Genomic DNA, 19,469 nt, shown 5'->3' with positions numbered 1-19,469 from the left:
CGCACTACTTAAACTAACTTATGCTAAGAAGTTCACACACACAAACACACACACTCACACACACACACACACACACACACACACACACACATGCCAGAGGCTGGACCTGAATCTCCTCCGGGAGGGCCCTCGCAATCAGTGACATAGCGCCCTTAACCACGTGACCACTCCGCGCGGCCAACCAACCTGTCTGCTTGCTAAACACACTGGTCCTACACCTGGAGTTATGGCCAGCATTGCGATTTCGTTTGACAGCAGGAGCACCCTCGTTGTCATCCCACACACCATGACTGCAAACTTGTACGTCAACCTGGTGATTCGACCTCTTGTGCTGCTATTCATGAACCGCATTCGAGGGAATGTTTTCCAGCAGGATAACGCTCGTCCATATACCGCTGCTGTAACCCAAGATGCTCTACACAGTGTTGACATGTTGCCTTGGACTGCTCGTTCATCAGATCTGTCTCCAATCGAGCACGTATGGGAAATCATCGGTCGACAAATCCAGCTTCATCCACAAACAGCAATAAGCGTCCCTGCACTGATCAGCCAAGTGGAACAGGCATGGAACTCCGTGCGATCTTGCAGAGTTAATTGCTTACATATATTATCTAGACGAATGTATTCCCCAAATTTCGCTACTCTGCAATATTTATTTTCTAGTGTTGCGATTTTTCCCGTCGGTGTATATATTTAGCCATGTTCAATGTGCTTTTATTTCGTGCTTCTTGTATAGATAGTATCAGACTAGAATATCTTGACTGCCAGATGTCTGCCGAATTACCAGGGGATGTTCACTTTGCAGTTTTTCATATGATGACGCGGTCGTTACGTGTCTGGAGCCACCCTCTGCAGTTCCCAGCAAGTGGATGGCAGCGTTGTGCTGATGAATATTCTACTTCTTATCGCCCCAGTGATAGCCTTTAGTATAGTTTTGGTCACGGTCGCCTTAGCAATGCAAAGTAGGTGATTCTTATCTCGTCCCATTTCAATCGACTTCCTTAGACGTGGAGCGCCTCAGAGAATCCCCTCCTTCTACGCCCTCCCACTGTGCACTAAGGGTGCAAATTACCGCCTTCATAAAAATAAATTATACTTCATAACGAACCGCATTTTATTAACGAAACTAGCAATATAAACCACAATCGGCCTACACCTAATTGAGTTAATGATCTTGAGTTTTGTGTGTACTTTACAAAGCCCGCTATTTTTGGATAAATAGTTTGTACGTTACACTGGGCAAGGACTTTTTGGTAGCTATCGGCATAGACATTCTAAATCAGAGGTTGTAGGACCGTTCACAAACGCTTCTTTGGTTAGCGATGCACCACGGCGTACGCAGTGCGGACTACTATTCGGCATACTGTATCAAGATCAATAATGGGCAATCTGAACCTTATCTCCACGCAGAATTTCTGACAAAAATGCGGTTTTACATATTCAAACAAAGAACAACATACAAGTCTTCAGCTAGAAATTAGGATCTGGAGTCCACATTACACTATTATCTCAACAAATCTTGACATTGTAGCAATACACAGGAAATGATTTCGATGAGACAGAGTACGTAAACTGTTCCTGTGATGTTGATACAAACTCGCAAGAATACCTACGAGATTCAGAATGTTCTATCGTGTTTCTACGTATTGCATATCGTCATGTTTCATTCCATATGAGAGCACATTCCAGGCAAATACTTTGAGAAAAGACATCTTAATCGCAAAATCTAAATTCGATGTTAATATATGCATTTTCTTCAGAAAAAAATTTTCCTGCTATTACCTACGAGGGTTCACGCGCATTTCAGGGTCGTCTACTCTCTCCTCCATCCCCCTTTCTGCCTTCACTGCTCCTCCCTCTATCCCCTCCCAGGAAGTGGCCAGGATATGAACTGAGGAGAGTGAATCACAGAAACATTAGGGAAATTATTTATTAGACAAAGTCAGATTGACTAAGTTGTTAACACTTTATTTTGATCTGACCCTATCACAAAACGTTTCAAAACGTTAACCGATATCTGTCCTCACTCGACTCTCATTAGAACCGTGAAGTGAAAGCAGTTAAAGGTGACCATAGCGCCACGTAATGAATGATAGAAATACCATTCTATGCCAGGATTCTTGCAGATGTGGAAAAGCTTTTCCCTTTGGGCCAGGAGTTCAAACTTGTACGCTTTTCAGGAGTGTGTGATTTTCTAACGAAGATGAAAGGAATACCGCGGTTGTCTGTATGAGTAAGTGAAAATTTCTCTCATGTATAAGTATTATACCGGCACAAGTCAGTTTTCTTCAGATGACAGTACACGAGAACAAGTAATAATATGGTGTTGTTGCTGCTCTTATGTTCGTTTCGAAGCTCTCCATGTTATCCTATCGAACGCAACAGTCTTTATCAACTAATAACTATAGTAGTATACATTTCCTTTAATCTGTTTAGCGTTGCAAAGGCAATTGTCTCCTTCTCTAATTAGTCTATCACCCCTGACATTTCCCTCCATCACAAAGGCAACTACTTCTTGATGCCTCAGGGTTGGTCCGATTAATTTGGCCCATTTTTTAGTCAAATTTAGCCAAGAATCTCTTATCTCTTCCAACCCCCCCTCCCAAGTTAATACAGTAACTCCTCATTACTTATCGGATCTGCTGATGAAATTTTCGATATTATTGCAATACATTGTGTTTCAGAATGCTCTATCCTGTTTCTGCGTATTGCATATAATCATGTTTCATTCCGTATGGGTGCACATTCCAGGCAAATGCTTTCAGAAAAGACATCTTAATCCCAAAATCTACATTCGGTGTTAATATATGCATTTTTTTTTTTCAGAAAAAATTTTCCTGCTGTTGCCCGTCTGTATTTTAAATCCTCTTTACTTCTTCCATAGTCAATTACTTTTCTGTCAAATACCAAATCTCGTCTACCACTGATTCCACTGACTTTCCTCACTATCGCTTGGTTTTATTGGATTATATTCCACTATCTTTCTTTTACTTTTATCGATGTTAATCTTATAACATTTTTTTAAAGACACCGTCCGCTTCGTCCCACTGATCTAATAGATTTGCCGTCTTTGCCATATTTGTAATGTCTTCGGCACACATTAAAGCTCTTTTTTGTTTATTCTGAATTTTAATTTTTCTTCGTAATATCTTATGGTTATCTTAATTTCTGGCAGTACAGGCAACAACGACGTCACCTTGTCATTTAACGAGAATATCTGTGGTAGTATAGGGGTGTTTCAAAATGAAGATACCGGTTTATGGCGATGTAGCAATTATTACGTTCAACTTACACTTGTAAATAGTACACCAAATGAAAGAGTAACTCTAACAGTTTTGCTTGTATACCTGTGCGCAATGGGAAATGTATGGAATGACAAAGAGTGACTGAAAAACGTGGTGAACGAGTGCGAGTCTTCCACACTTAGCCCCAAGAAATATCCCCGCGGATCGTTTATGGGCCTTTCACTTTCGGTGAATCAACAGTAACTGATATTTCTTATCTTGATGTGTTACAGCTATGGTCCGTGCCTCAATGTGAAGAAGCTGAACAACGCATCTTTATTTGGGAGCAAGATGGTGCGCCGGCTCACTGGCATAACTCAGTAAGCGACTGGTTAAACGAGGTTGCATCCGACCTGTGTATTGGGCGGTAGGGACCGGTTTACATAGCATTTTACGCATGAATTCCACGTTCACTCACAATCGGACGCGATCATGTGTATGTGCCTCCGATACCAGCTGATCTATCTGACTATAGAGAGAGTGTTATCGCAACAGTTACTCCTGACACATTGATCAAGGTTTCGGAAGAACTCGCCTATCGACTCAATGCGTGATAGGTGCTGAATAATTGTAAGAAAATCTGTTTGCGTTTCTCTTTCATTTGGTTTATTATTTATAACTGTAAGATGAATGTAATATGTGCTACAAAGCCATAAAACCCGTATATCCATATTGAAACACCCTGTATTTTATTCAGCCTTGTTTTCGGGCTGTACACGAGAGAACTTTCAAATTATATTCGTATTTTTGTACACACTTATTTGGTTCCTGTGTACCAACGAGCACAGGATTTATTAATTAACAGTAAAACAACTATAGAAAATGTCAGTGCCTGTCGTGGGTCCCTCGGAGGCAAAATAGATAGCGATGCACTTCTGGGGATATAGCTGCACTATGTTCTTCCTACACGTTACTTGCATTGCCGAGAACTGGGTTTGAAGTCTTCGAACGTGCGCTGTATGGCTAACGCCACTGGTAAGAAGCGCCGTATCATGTGTAAACTGGTCAAGCACCATACTGTCTTTAGTTGGAATGTCGGTTATACAGAATTTAAAAATTGCAAGGGATAAGATCGATCCTTAGGGTACTCCTGCAAAGGTCATTTCAGTTTCGACCTCTGTCCCTCTACTTTCAGCATTATTTGACGTTGGTAAGGGAACGTCGCAATCAGTTTTTCCTAACAATCTGGTACTGTAATGTGGTGACATAGAGCGACGATAAGATTTTGTCTCCTTGCCTTTTCCATGAGAAGTAGTGCTAGTTCTGCAAGTTTTTCAGGAGAGCTTCTGTGAAGTTCGGAAGGTAGCAAATGAGATAGTGGTCGAATTGGAGGTGTGAAGTCGGGTCGTCTGTCGTGCTTGGGTTGCTCGCTTGGTAGAGCACGTGCTCGCGAAGATCCCTAGTTCGAGTCTCGATTCGGCAAACAGTTTTAATCTGCCAGGAAGAGTTTCGTTTTATTCATGTTGTTCTTTGGAGTCATTCATAACGTTTGAATTTTTTTTCATTGTATGCTTTGCAAATTTTGTTATATCGAACAACCGTGCATTAGATGTACAGGGTGATTGTAATTAAAGTTAGACTTTCAAACCGCTGTAGAAATAACACCACTGGTCAGAATGATGTCGAATTGCAACGGAATACTATCGGGGATGGGAGAAAACGTATGGCAGAAGAAAAATAAATAGATACAATATGTAGCAATAGATGGCCCTGTAAGCATCATAATTTAATAGTAGTGAACTACAAATAACAAATGAATCATGCAACAATGCCTAAGGTGTACTTTGACGTTAAACAAACTGTACTACTCAGTGTGCATGTGTGTACAGATATGATACTGTTGATTACGTAAGCCTGTCCACCACGGCAAGGTCATATCTCCTCGGATTGGAAAAATCGGTTTTTAATTGTTCTAGGGCCAAAAACTGTATAAAAACATGAATCAAAATCAAATCGTATTATTAATTTCCACGTAACTGGCGCAAAACATGTTCAGTTTCCTGTCCACCGTTTCCTGCAACATGTTGAAATCGAGAAACAGCATGTGCCACAACTGATCGAAGTGTTTCCGGGGTCATGGTCAGAACGTGTTGCGCATTGCGTGCCTTCAATGCAGCTAAGTTTTCATTCGGGACTCTGACACAACATCTTTCAGCTAGCCCAGGAGCCAGAAGTCAGACGGATTAAGAGCAGGTGAAATGGCAGCTGATAGTTCTAACAAATCTGAAATGGCGATTCAGAAGCTGTTTAACTGGATTTGCAACGTGCAGAAGTGCGTCATCTTGCATAAAAATGACCCCATCCACTTATCCACGCTGTTTGAGAGCTGGAATGACGTGGTTGCGCAAAAGACAACACTCATAGCGCTTACGGTCTCTTCGAAAAAAATATGGCCCTATGATAAATGATGCCGTAAACCCGCGCCACACTGTGACCTTTTCAGGATGAAGTGGTACTGGTTGATATGCGTGTGGATTTTCCGTAGCCCATATTCGACAATTCTGTGTATTGACACATCCAGTCAGATGGAAGTGGGCTACGTCTGTCCACAAAATCTTCCACGGCGAATCATTGTCCACTTCCATGCGAGCAAGAAATTCTAAAGAAAAGGTATCTATTGCTAGCAGGTCAACGTGAAGCAACTCCTACACATGGGTAACTTTGAATGGATAGAAAATAAGGATGTTTCATAGGACTTTACGCACCGCGTTCACGGGTATGTTCGGACAGTTCTCCGTGCACTACATGTTTGCACACCACCACTCGTCTCCTCCTGCATTGCTGTGCCCACTGCTTCCACTGACGTCGAATCAATTCGTTTCCTGCGCCCACCAGGTTGCACACCCAAAGAACCCGTCTTTTAGAATTTCCGAATCATCTCCTCCAGACCCACGGCAGTCATCGGGCTAACGCCTTTTTTCAAACCATTCAGTGTGCGAAACTTTGCAGAGTGACATGGGCACAGACATCATTCTTGCAATACATCCCTACAAGCAGAGCGCGATCCTGCATTAATACAGTCATGGCGAACGTCGCAGACGCGGAAAGTGGAAAACCCGTGTACCTGTCGTGTTTATAGCATCTTCAATGGGTCGTGAGCATGACAGGTGTTTCCATTTGCCGTAAACTTTAAGCAGCTTTAATTTTGTAAGATTTATAATTTTTGGAGGGACATTTTCATTACTGCTATGCAGATCTGTGTGACAAGGACGATGTCAACTTTGTGCGATTTTTGTTTTGGGGTGTGTTGCTTGTTTAATCTGGAGATAATACAACAGATGTACTTCTCGAGTATTTGGAAGTCTCATTTGCAACTACATAATACGCTTAGCGTATTCTACGGATATCCATTGTTTATGTATTAATATTCTCCTCCAACCTTGCATATCGCCATTGTGAGTAGTGGAACATACAAGTGCTACACTGGCAAGCTCAGCATAGTACGCAGCCGAAGGGCCCGGAATAGCGCGGCATGAGGTGCCTAAAGTAACTGGACGTTGTTCTGGTCGTGGTTCCTGGTGTGTGCGACACCGCCTGCCGTCCACAGAACGGGAAGCCCCGCCGGGCGGGTATTATTGCGTTAGCGCCGCCACCGCCACGCACTTTGTCCGGCTTCCGTTTGGAACCGACGCAAGAGCCGCCGGTAGCGGACCTCTGCACACGCCGCTCCTCCACCCACTTCCTCCGCCCACCAGCCATCGCAACAGGGAGAGCTGGCAGCCGGTAGAAGCGGAAGCGTGACGTTATTGCTAGCGATACGGTGCTGTTAAGGACGTGAGAGCATCGTGCACGTTGAATAAAATGTTCTCGCGTTTCCAACCACGTCAATTGCTTAACACTACACGAGCTTTCGGCCAAGCACTCCTTGATCACTGTCAAGTGGTATCACAGTCATACCACTTGACAATGGCCAAGGAGTGCTTGGCCGAAAGCTCGTGTAGTTTTAAGCAATTGACGCGGTTTGAAACGCGAAAACATTTTATTCAATGTTATCGCCGCGAGACTCTGCATTCATACATCGTGTACGTTGTTTCCAGCGTGGCTGGTGCTCGCTCAGAAACCGTAACACGGGACGTGTTTCCCAGCGTGATCGGCAGCTGAAGTGGCAGTTGTCTGCTACATCTGGCGCGCCAACTACGCAGTTTTTACTTCCGAAAATGGACACGCATGAAACAGTTTTGTTGTTTTCAAAAGCGAGTCTCAGAGCTTAGCAGAGAATACCCTGAAGTGCACTGTGGGCGCATTAATGGGTAGAAGTGCTTAACGTACTGGCTAGAGATGTTTGAAAATATTTCCATCTCCTCATAGACAAAACATTATTACTAATATATTTGTACAAGAAAATAAACTTCCTAACATGTCATGTACGAGTATTGAAAATATTCACAATGCAGTACGCAACAGATTATGTGTCCACGTCACGCATCTCTCTACAAAGTTTGTGTTTCTAGCTGGTTTGTAGCAAGTTGATCTCAAACAGGTGTTTCACTAATTCGTTATCAATTAATACACTTCCGGGCATTGACTGAGTAAAGTGTCTCGCGGGGGTTATATCAGCATTCTACGCATTTGCACATTATTTTTATTTTTACTTTTTCATGTATTTATTTTATCTGGCAACATTAGCGACACAGACCCTGCCTTAGAACAGATACCGTTTATAAGAAAAATTTCTATAAACGTAGTACACCTGCAACACATAACAATAATAATAATAATAGATTCAAGGAGTAAATAAGGGGTACATATTAATTAGTGTACATGCATCAATAAATGGCAATAACAGAAACAACTCAGAAAACTAGAGCACTTGGGGGAATAATTGCAAGGATGTATAGATTAACCACGAGACAAAACGTAAAAAAACTATTACGGGCATTTTAATGCACAGATTGGTAAAGAAAGGATATTCAAAACAATTGCGGCAGCCATTCTGCAGACACTGGATGAATACAAATGGGAAAAATTAATGTGAAAATTATCCTATGGAAATAACGTCAACAAAATTCAAAGAAATTACCTAAAACAGGGGAAACAGGGAGATTGACCAACAACATGATTCGAGAATTCCAGGCAGATAATGTGATAAAAAATGTGGAATTCCAAAAACCTAATTAATGTAAAAATACAAAACGCAGATGAATGAAAGAACTGTTTATTAAATCTCAGCAAAGAAAGTAAAAAAGAAACACCAGATTCAAAAAGATGGAATCATTTGACACGTTAAAGTGTGAAGAAGATAGTATGGAATTTATCAAGACACTGAGAAATCTGGATTCAGGAAGCTGGGAAGAAATAAAAGCGATCAGAACTTCAAGAAAAACAGTACAAGAAATTTTCTTCAATGAAATAAGAAGAAATTTCAGCCGTAAGGTCAGTGTTTCAGAAATGAAGAAGGTAATCTGGTATCAACAGCAGAGACAACACCAAAATTTTAAACAAGTATTGTGATAAATTACTAAATTGTGAGTCTCTGAAAGGAAGACTGGTATTTAAAAAGTCTAAGGAATCCAAGAAACAGACTTTCAAATAAAGAAGATTTAAGAACGATTATGAATTCCGTGGAGAATTTTAAAACATTAGTAGAAGATTATGTAACTACAGAAATTATGCTATATGGTGATGTAGGAAAAAAACTGGCACTATTTAAACTAATGAAAGAAATCTGGTAAGAAAGAACGGTGCCAAATGATTAGAAGATAGCACCAGACCGCCCACTACTCAAGAAAAGTGACATAACAGATGTCAATAAAATCTTTACTTCATGTAGGATACAAGATCTTATCTCCAGCACTTTCAGAAAAATTGAACTATAGATGTGAAATTAGCAAAATATCAGAGATTGGACGGTAGGTTCCGAGCATAACAAATCAGTAATCTGAAGCAAATATTTATAAAAAGACGAAAAGAGCTAATGAATACTGGTGACATATAGTAGATTCTTAAAAGCTTTCTGACTCTATAGACTGGTAAACGTAATTTAGAACTCTGAAATAATTCGGAAAACACAGTACCTCTTGAAAGAAGTACTAACAAATGCAAAATGTAAATTGAAATTCGTGGGAGACTTTCTGATCCACTCTTGCTTAACCGTATGCTTGTAAAAGTGATAGTAGACAGGAGGAGGGAATTGGCAGCATCTAATATAAAATTTGGAAGACAGAATGGCTGGAAAAAGTGTTACTCTCAAAACCAAGTGCTTAGCAAAAACAGGCAGAAAAGTTTAAACTAACAGCAGGTAAAACAGGACTACAAATTTCCTTTCAAAAAAGTAGAAACATAGGTAATGGCAAACAACAGGACTGCGCTATCCGAATTTTACACAAGTAACAGAAGTATCAGAAGAACGGGCCAATTTAAGTTTCTAGGAGCAAAAAGAGGTAAAGAAAAGAAACCATCAGAGCAAGAACTCGAAAGATGCGATAAGCATTTCAGTTCACAAAAATTTTATAATAAGAAACTATCATTCTCTACAAATACAACAGTTGATCGCTGCAAGACTGTAGTTCATATTTAATCCACATTTGCGTCAGAAACACTAATTTTAGGATCAATAAAAAATTAGGTAAGGGAAAGTAATGCTGACGTACACTCCAGCATTCTTACAAGTGGGCCTGCGTCGCACGTCCCCTATCTATTCTTTCCATTTGTTTGTTTCGGTTATGGGTTACGAGGACCATACAGCCAACAACGGTTGTAATGTGCCAAAGCAACCATAATCGCAAAAACTCAGAATAGCACAAAATTACGAAGTTAGCATACAAACACACTTTTAAAGTAAAATAAAAGCCCAATCGGACAAACATCAGACAGCCGGTGGCAGTGTTGACAACGACAATGGAGCAGAATTTCAAACAGCACTATACGCCAACGTAACGACAAACATACATGCGCTCTTACAGTAAAAGACGAAACATGAAAGGGCAAACACCGAATATCATAGAATAAGTACAACAATAGCTGAGGAACAAATATCATCATATAACAAAGCGAGAAGTGTAGTATACAGACATACGTAAAACAAAAACTCAACATGAGAAACAAAGCAAACAACGGTATGTACAATAGTACCAGTATAACAATGACAAAAAATGCTCATCAGAGCAACAATGGAAATGAATGTACAAGTAGAGGTCTGTACGCATATTAAAATACAAAATTACCCACCCGTTTACGAACCGGGCTGATGTCATGTGCAAACGAAGACCGCGGCAGCTCAAAGAAAATTTGGATGCCGGTGGCTTTGAGATAGTCTGTGACCATTTTACCCTCACATTCATAAAAACGGTAGAGTAAAACAGGAACGCTGGTGGGGAGGCGGTAACCTCTCGGAGCCAATTTCTTATTCAAGTCTGATTGTGCAGTTGTATACTTGGAACATGCCAATTTGATGTGGTTAAGATCCGTTATTGCCGTTGTGTATGAAGTACATCGAAGAAAATGTTTTATTGACACATAGTCACCACGTATTCAGAAAATATCGTTCTTGTGAAACACAACTAGCTCTTTATACGCATGAAGTAATAAGTGCTATCGGCAGGGGATGTCAAATTGATTCCATATTTTTAGGTTTACAGAAGGCTTTCGACACCGTTCCTCACAAGTGTCTTCCAACCAAACTGCGTGTCTATGGAGTATCGCCTCAGTTGTGCAACTGGGTTCGTGATTTCCTGTCAGAAAGGTCACAGCCGTCTTAGATTGTTTGCAGATTATGCTGTCATTTACCGTCTTGTAAGATCATAAGATGATCAAAACGACTTGAAAAATGATTTAGATAAGATATCTGTATGGTGCGAAAAGTGGCAATTGACCCTGAATAAGGAAAAGTGTGAAGTTATTCACATGAGTACTAAAAAAAATCAGCTAATTTTCGATTACGCGATAAGTCTCACAAATCTCAAGGCTGAAAATTCAACTAAATACTTAGGGATTACAATTACAAATAACCTGAATTGGAACGATGACATAGATAATATTGTGTAGAGCAAACCTAAGACTGCGATTCATTGCGAAAACACTTAGAAGGTGCAGCAGGTCTACTAAAGAGACTGCTTACACTACGCTTGTCCACCGTATTCTGGAGTACTGCTGTGCGGTGTGGGATCCGCATCAGGTGGGACTGACGGATGACATCGGAAAAGTTCAAAGAAGAGCAACTCGTTTTGTATTATGGCGAAATAGGGGACATAGTGTCACAGACATGATACTTGAATTGGAATGGCAATCATTAAAACAAAGGTGTTTTTCGTCGCGACGGGATCTTCTCATGAAATTTCAATCACCAGTTTTCTCCTCCGATTGCAAAAACATTCTTTTGGCACCCACCTACAAAGGGAGAAATGATCATCACGATAAAATGAGAGAAATCAGGACTAGTACAGAAAAATTTCTCGTTTTTCCCGCGTGCCGTTCGAGAGTGGAACGGTAGAGAGACAGCATGAAGGTGGTTCATTGAACCGTCTGCCAGGCACATTATTGTGAATCACGTAGATATAGATGTGTCCTTACCGCAGTGATAATCTTCAATCGATATACAGTAGGTACTCGGGGTAACACACGTGTCCCAGCGTCATGCGAATGACAGAAATCACATGACCTCTACGAAGCTGCACCGAGGCAAACCATGGTCGAGAAGAGATGTTCGGCTGCATGGCCGACAGGTGACCGCTGTTAGATTGCTCAGAGGCATGAAACTCACAGTCCCAAGTGTGATTAGCGGCCTTCTGTCTCGTCGGTGTGAGATCCGTATGAGGGATCGGCGTTGGGCGTGATACTCCTCTTGGCAAGGCGCTCAACAGTTTCATTATTCAGAATGTCAAGATGTCTTTTAATCCAAAGCAGTTCACCGGCAATGCACAAAGTCTACGTGTCCCCTACCGCCGCCAAGACGTCAAGAACGTACCTGTTGGTCTCTATACCAAACGAGGGATGCTGCAGTGTGTGTGCAGCACACTTTGCGAGTCCATAAATATCGGGACAAACTTTAATGTACCGATACCATAATGAATAGCCTCCCTGATGGTCAGTAGCTCCGCTGTGTATATAGAAAATTCAGGTGGAAGCGCAAACATTTGGCAGGATCCTCTAGAAGAGCGAAAGAAGGCGCGCGAACTATTAAAGGAGTTCTGGTCATTCGTCGTCCATCAGGTGCCTGTGAGAGTCTCCAAAACAAACACACTGCCTCAAGAAAGGCACAATCAGATATCGAAGATCGGCTGAGGAGAAAAATATCAGACATCTGCCGTCTTATAGTCAATGGCATGACGGATGCTCCCATTATCAGGGCGATGGTGGGCGTTAATTTCATGGCTTCGAGGACAAGACGAATGAATCTATAATGGATGACGTCGAATTTGCGCAGAGTTGATTGCGTTACGGTACTAGAGACAATACCGCCATAATCTAAGACAGAACGGATAAAAATCTGATACAGAGTCAAGACCATAATCAATTCCGCTCCCCGCCATACTCGGGCAAGCATACGCTGGTGTTATTCACTTTTTCAATGAGGTACACATCATGTGGCGTCCACATGAGTTTGCTGTCGAAGAAGACGCCAGAAAACTTAGAATGTGCCCGAGCAGAAAATATATACGCACGCTCCCTATCTATCACCACGTTTACAAGCGACACAATTTGCGGAAGACAAAAATCTTATTTTGAAATCCGAAAGCGAAGATAAGTGTCGTGTTAACATGTTAGGCCTCAATCTATTTTGCTAACCTGAGAAAATATCGGTTTTTCGAGAGCCACTTGTCTAACACGAATGGATTATGCCGGCCGCGGTGGCCGTGCGGTTCTGGCGCTGCAGTCCGGAACCGCGGGACTGCTACGGTCGCAGGTTCGAATCCTGCCTCGGGCATGGGTGTGTGTGATGTCCTTAGGTTAGTTAGGTTTAAGTAGTTCTAAGTGACTTATGACCTAAGATGTTGAGCCCCATGGTGCTCAGAGCCATTTGAACCATTTTTTGAATGGATTATGTAAATGTGCTGTTCCGATTAAAATAACTCTGTGAAGTGTGATTATCAGCCGGTTCGTAATTTTTTGTATTTAATGGAGAGAGGTGGTTGTTCAAGAAGAGATATGTAGATGTCTTACCCATACGAGAATGTTCTATTACTTCTGCCGGATCCTGCGCTTTATGGAAAACAATTGTGTGGTGGTCACTGGTTGAGTGCTATTGTTACCAAACGTTTTTGGCACTTACAATGGCTATAAATAATACGGATGAGTAAAGACGTTACTAGTACTCACTTCTTGTGTACCGCCCGCTTTTGTATCACTGTTTGTAGTGAAATTTTCTAACCGCCCACTGGTTCCACAGTAATGGTGATTTATAACGTAAGGAACTAATTTTAATTTATAAAGTGTTGTTACAGAAAGTTAAGGGATATAATAATAATCACACACTACATGCTTTACGTTAAAATGTAAAACACCTACCGCCTACCGAACACCGTGAAAGCTGGAACGCCAAATAGCGGACGCGGGACCAGGTTCACTACAAGTGCTCTCAATATTAACATTACTGGTGTGACGTAGGGGCAACGATATATTTCTGGTAAGCCAGAGGTTGTAAGTTCGAATCCGCGCAGTTACCATGAAATTTTTTTTTAAATTCTTTTTCAAAATGACTGTATTCATTATATGCATTCAATTAATTGTGGTTATTTCTAATCCTTTGCCACATCATTTTAATCACCGTATTAACGTTTTTATTTGCCCATCCAGTTATAGATGGTTTTAAAAGTCGGTTCCATCCATTCTATTGTGAGTTACCGGATATTTTGCCATCGGTTAACGAATGAGACGATAGCGGTTGCCAGTTAAGAGAAATTAGATGTAACAGTTTACGCGTTACATTGTCATGAAGGGTAGTACGGTTGTCACCAACTAATTTTCTTCTGTTAGCTTCGAAAATATTTCAGCATTTGTGTGTCTTATTTCGTCAAAGAAAGATAAAATGAGGTTTTGGTTTTTGAGTCGTATGTGAGAAGTGAATCCTTCATGGAAACCATGTCACTACCTGCGTGCACAACAATTAAACACTGACCGCTAATTTCATTCGACAGTATTCCTCACACACTTGCCACTTTGCCAACATTTATTTACGGTGTAATGTGTGCGATTCCATGTTTCACGTAAGTTAACCACTAGCCACATTGATTCTGACGCTTCATTCTTCCGTAAAAACGTAATGCCCTATTTGAAACTATGCCCCATCGTCGGCGCCGTTTCCTTTAGCAGATTTTTAAATTAAATTCCACTGATAGAAAAAGTCTTCTGAGACTTTCTTTGCCAGCCTTGAAGTTCAGTTCTGTGCGACAAAATCTTTGTAGGTTTCGCGAAGTCAGTATATTTTTCTACTGTTCGCAATAGCGTAGAAATTGCTGCCTGATAATAAATTCATCCATATCATCAATGATATACTTATTGTGCGCACCTTGCTTCTCCTTCTTTGGCGTAGAAACTTGAATTCCACTCTGCTCAGCTTCCTGTCTCTGCTTATGTAATTTGCAGACCATGCTGTTGCTCAGCTTTAATATTTAGCCTGCATGTCCCTTCACCTTCTCAACCGGTACGATAAGTCCCTTCTCTTTCTCACCATCAACTAATGTAATAACGATAACTGGAAGCCATCGCTCCTGCTCACGAAGACATTTTCTGTCCTCACCTTCTATGCTCGAAGCATACTACTTTAATCAGCGTGTGACTGTAGCTACTCGCGTGACCAAGTTAGCTGCTGCTACCAAGGGCGCCCACATCCAACGGCAAGGGAGGGAGAGAAGGGAGAAGAGGGGGCGCCACGGCTCTCTGGCGAAGGAAAAAAATATAACGTCGTGAGGTGTTTTTCTTTCAAAAAATGATTTAAAAGTCGGTATTACGCAAGTTTTCAACAGGGTTGGAACTGGAACGTTATTATGGCTACTTGAAGTAGCGTTTCGTCTTCCAGATAAATAAAAGTACTTCATAGCCCCCCCCCCCCCCCCCGGTTTGCACCAAACTTAGTACGAACTGATGGGGCTGCTAAGTGCTATACCACCTACTGCATTCCCCTGACTTAAGCCCTCGTGAGTTCAACTCGATTTCTGAACTGAGTGAAACACTTCAGGTCATTCGCTTCAGAACTGCTACAAATTCGTCGGGCAGTAGCCCGTGCTTCTCGAACTGTCAACACAACTGGCACTGCTAAGACTATCCTACGACTTACACATCGCTGACAACGGGTTATACACAATGCTGGTGACTACTTTGAAGGTCAGTAATACTTTGGAGCATGTATCCATTTTGTACGAGCTGTAAATAAATAGTTGCCACAGTTAAAGTTCCAACCCTCGTACAACGCCATAGCAATGATTAAACTGCTTGTGTAAGCAAAAGCTAAACAAACATGACGCTTTCATAGGTTAGCCAACGTTAGCGACTAAAAAACCATAAAAAACAAAGATGTGGGAACAAAATTCTGTTTTTAACATAGCTGTCTGCATGACATGTAGATATCGTGCACTTTAAATTCCTATAATTTTGTGGCTTTCTTCAGTACAATTTCCTCGAAGTAAACTTCTTCTTGCTTAGAAAACTACGTAATATTTTTTAAGATAAAAATTAAACAATCTTCTATTTTGGTACTTATTCACGTACTAGTCCACTTAACTAAAATAAAATTCGAAATGATTTCCTAACTACATTAACATTTTAAAAACAATGCTATGCTAATGCAAACTATTTCGCCCGTTTCAACGTACTGCGCTACCCACATGGGGCCTACGAAATCATTCATAGATTGCTGGAACCTACTTCTAGCTTGTAATTCGAGCGTTGTAACTTGTTACTCGCAGTTAATACTTCTATATTTCAATACTTTTAACGCACACAACACGGCGCATATTTTCTCTCTGAGTGGGTATTGCATACTGCATTCCATGACGAATAGTACGTTTACCCGTTCCTCGACGAACTGCAAGTGTAAACTTGACGGCGTAATATTCAAGACCGCATTAATTATGTTTGTTCAGATGTTCTGATAACCGGCTACGTTTTTTCGTGGTTGAAAGAGTTTCTGCATTTAAGCAGAATCTATGTAAAATTGTTGGTCTCTCGTTATTTGTAATACGTGTAACACTTACAGAGAAATGAGTATTGACAATCCTTCACTCAGCTATATTCAGTACCATCTGATCAGATTTTGCGAGAACTTAATTATCTCGTGCTTTATGATCTTTAGGGAATTCCAGCCTTAAACGTATTAAATACGGCAGCACGCCCACTGTATTTCACCAAAATTGAGTGCCGACTCGTTCCGCTGCAGGTAATTGAGTTGCGACGAAGTTCTCGCTCTCTTGATATCTGTAAATCCCTGAGGAAGTGAACGCCAAAGAGGAAGAGTAGAATTCCGCTCATCGCGTCTGACGGAAGGAACCTTCAGCTGTCACACAAAAGAAATCCATCAATTAACTCGAGATGTCCCTAAACAAACTCTCACAGAACGTTCTCAACAATAGGGTAACTTGAAAAGTCTGGTGAGGCAGTTTCTCAGGAAATATAAATAGCTGTAGGCAGTTGCACTTCCTGTGCTGTGTGTACCGCAGTAATGTAGAACAAAGTTACGAAATCTCGCATTAGATTTTTGGACACTGAGACGTACATGACTTTCCCCACTTCCGTTCTCCGTTATTTCATTGCCCTCCAGGAACATTTTTTGGCGTGTTTTTTGTGATATTTGCCGAATCGGTGCTCTTAGTCTCAGCTAACGAACAAATTGGTGTGTCGTACACTTGGTATCGCCAGTTCTATTACAGTTTAGGTGATGTCCGTTCACGGAAAGTTTTTGCACTGTCTATTAAAACCTAGTCGTGGGCGAGAATTGTTTGTTAATGGACAACTATAATGATACCACAAAATTGTTTCTAATGAATTCTGCCATGTCTATTCCAATTTCTCGTTTAGAAAATTTACTATTGTTGTCAGCTGAGCTGTAAATTTCGGACACAAAGACGATAACTATTCGAGCTCGTTATCGGATCTGGTTAACAGCAAGCAGCTTACAGTTTCAGAATAAAGCGCTCTCTATTGGTTATACACGGTACTGTCGCAGAAGGCGGTGAGCGAGTCAGAGGTCGGCCGGAGCAGACGGGCCAGACAATGTGTAACGTCTCACTCTGGACATATCCGGAAGAACAAACACCATTCTTGGTCCCGCAGCCGCACATATAGGTGATGACCATAAATAAATTTTGACATCGGCGACAGTTGGGCACTGAAATTAATTCAGTGGCGACCACACAAGGAATCGAACCCAGGATTTCCCGCTTTACGCGAACGGTCTCTTAACAGATTCGGCTATCCGAAGGCGCCTCACGTCCAACCCAATTTGTGACAAACGGTCTTAATGGCAGTGAATCCGTATATAAGACAAAAAAAATGACCCACCACGAAGGAATTATACGAATCGGACGGAAATCGGTAGATGCAATGTACATTTACAGACAAGAAAATGATTACAGTTTCGGAAAAAATGGATGATTTATTCAAGAGAAACAGCTTCACAAATTGAGCCAGTCAAAAAATGCGTTGGTCAACCTCTGGCCCTTATGCAAGCAGTTACTGGTCTTGGCATTGACTGATAGAGTTGTTGGATGTCCTCCTAAGGAATATCGTGGTAAATTGTGTTCAACTGGCTCGTTAGATTTTCAAAATCTTGAACTGGTTGAATATGCTGTCCATAATGCTCCAACATTCTCAACTGGGGAAAAATGGTCCAAATGGCTCTGAGCACTATGGGACTTAACATCTATGGTCATCAATCCCCTAGAACCTAGAACTACTTAAACCTAACTAACCTAAGGACATCACACAACACCCAGACATCACGAGGCAGAGGAAATCCCTGACCCCGCCGTACTGGGAAAAATCCGGCTAACTTGCTAGACAAGTTGGATTTAGCAATCATGAAGACAAGCAGTTGAAACTTCCTGAAACGTAAGCCTAAGATGACAAACTTCCTGAAACGTAAGCCTAAGATGACTTGCCATGAAGGACAGAAAAACGGGCTGTACAATATGGTCTACATACAGCCGCGAGCTAAGGATGCCACTGATGACAACCAAAGTAGTCTTGCCATGAAAAGAAATGGCACCCGAACCATCACTCATGGTTGTCAGGCCGTATGACGAGCTACAGCCAGCTTGGGCTCCCACTCCTGTCCAGGGCCTCTCCAGACACGTCTTCGCTAATCATCTGGGCTCAGTTGGGAGTGGGATTCATCACTGAAGACAATTCTACTCCAGTCAACGAGATTGTAGGTCAGATTCACGCTCAGTTTGACTTCATCTCCCTGCGCACCCACGTACCTCTCATTGGTTCAATAGAGATGACTGGGGAAAAGTTCGACGGTGATCTCCTGGACTTATTCAGGCACATATTGACCTCGACGCACTTCCCATGTGGAGGTCAATTCTACGAGCAAACGGAAAGTGTGGCAATGGACAGCCCTCTGTCTTCGGTTGTGGCCCATCTCGTTATGGAGATATTTGAAGAGCAGGCACGTGCATCGGTCCCAGATCATGATGTCATATTTCTCGACTTTCGAAAGGCGTTCGACTCTGTTCCGTACTGTCGCTTGCTACAAAAAGTGCGCGCTTATGGTCTATCCAATGACATATGCGGTTGGATAGAAAGTTTTCTAACAGACAGGGAGCAGTATGTCGTACTGAACGGGGTAACTTCAACAGAAACAAGAGTAACTTCTAGTGTGCCCCAGGGGCAGCGTAATAGGTCCTCTGCTTTTTACGATTTACATAAACGATCTGGTTGATGGTATTGACGGCGGCCTTAGACTGTTTGCCGATGATGCTGTAGTCTACAGAAAAGTAGTATCACACGAAAGTTGTGAACAAATCAATGAGGATTTGCAGAAAATAAATGCGTGGTGTAATGACTGGCAGTTATCTCTCAATATCAGTAAGTGTAACCTACTGCGCATAACATGGCGAAAATTCCCATTAATGTATGAGTACAAATAAATGATAAGTCTTTGAAGGCGGTAACATTCGTCAAGTATCTGGGTGTGACTATTCGAAATGATCTCAGATGGAATGATCACATTACACAAGTAACGGGCAAGGCGAACGCCAGATTGTGGTTTATTGGTAGAATCCCGAAGCGACGCAGACCTTCAACAAAGGA

The sequence above is a fragment of the Schistocerca americana genome, chromosome 1 (assembly GCF_021461395.2).
Source record: "Schistocerca americana isolate TAMUIC-IGC-003095 chromosome 1, iqSchAmer2.1, whole genome shotgun sequence".
In the NCBI taxonomy this organism is placed as follows: Eukaryota; Metazoa; Arthropoda; class Insecta; order Orthoptera; family Acrididae; genus Schistocerca; species Schistocerca americana.
Note: the sequence above shows the minus strand (reverse complement) of the source record.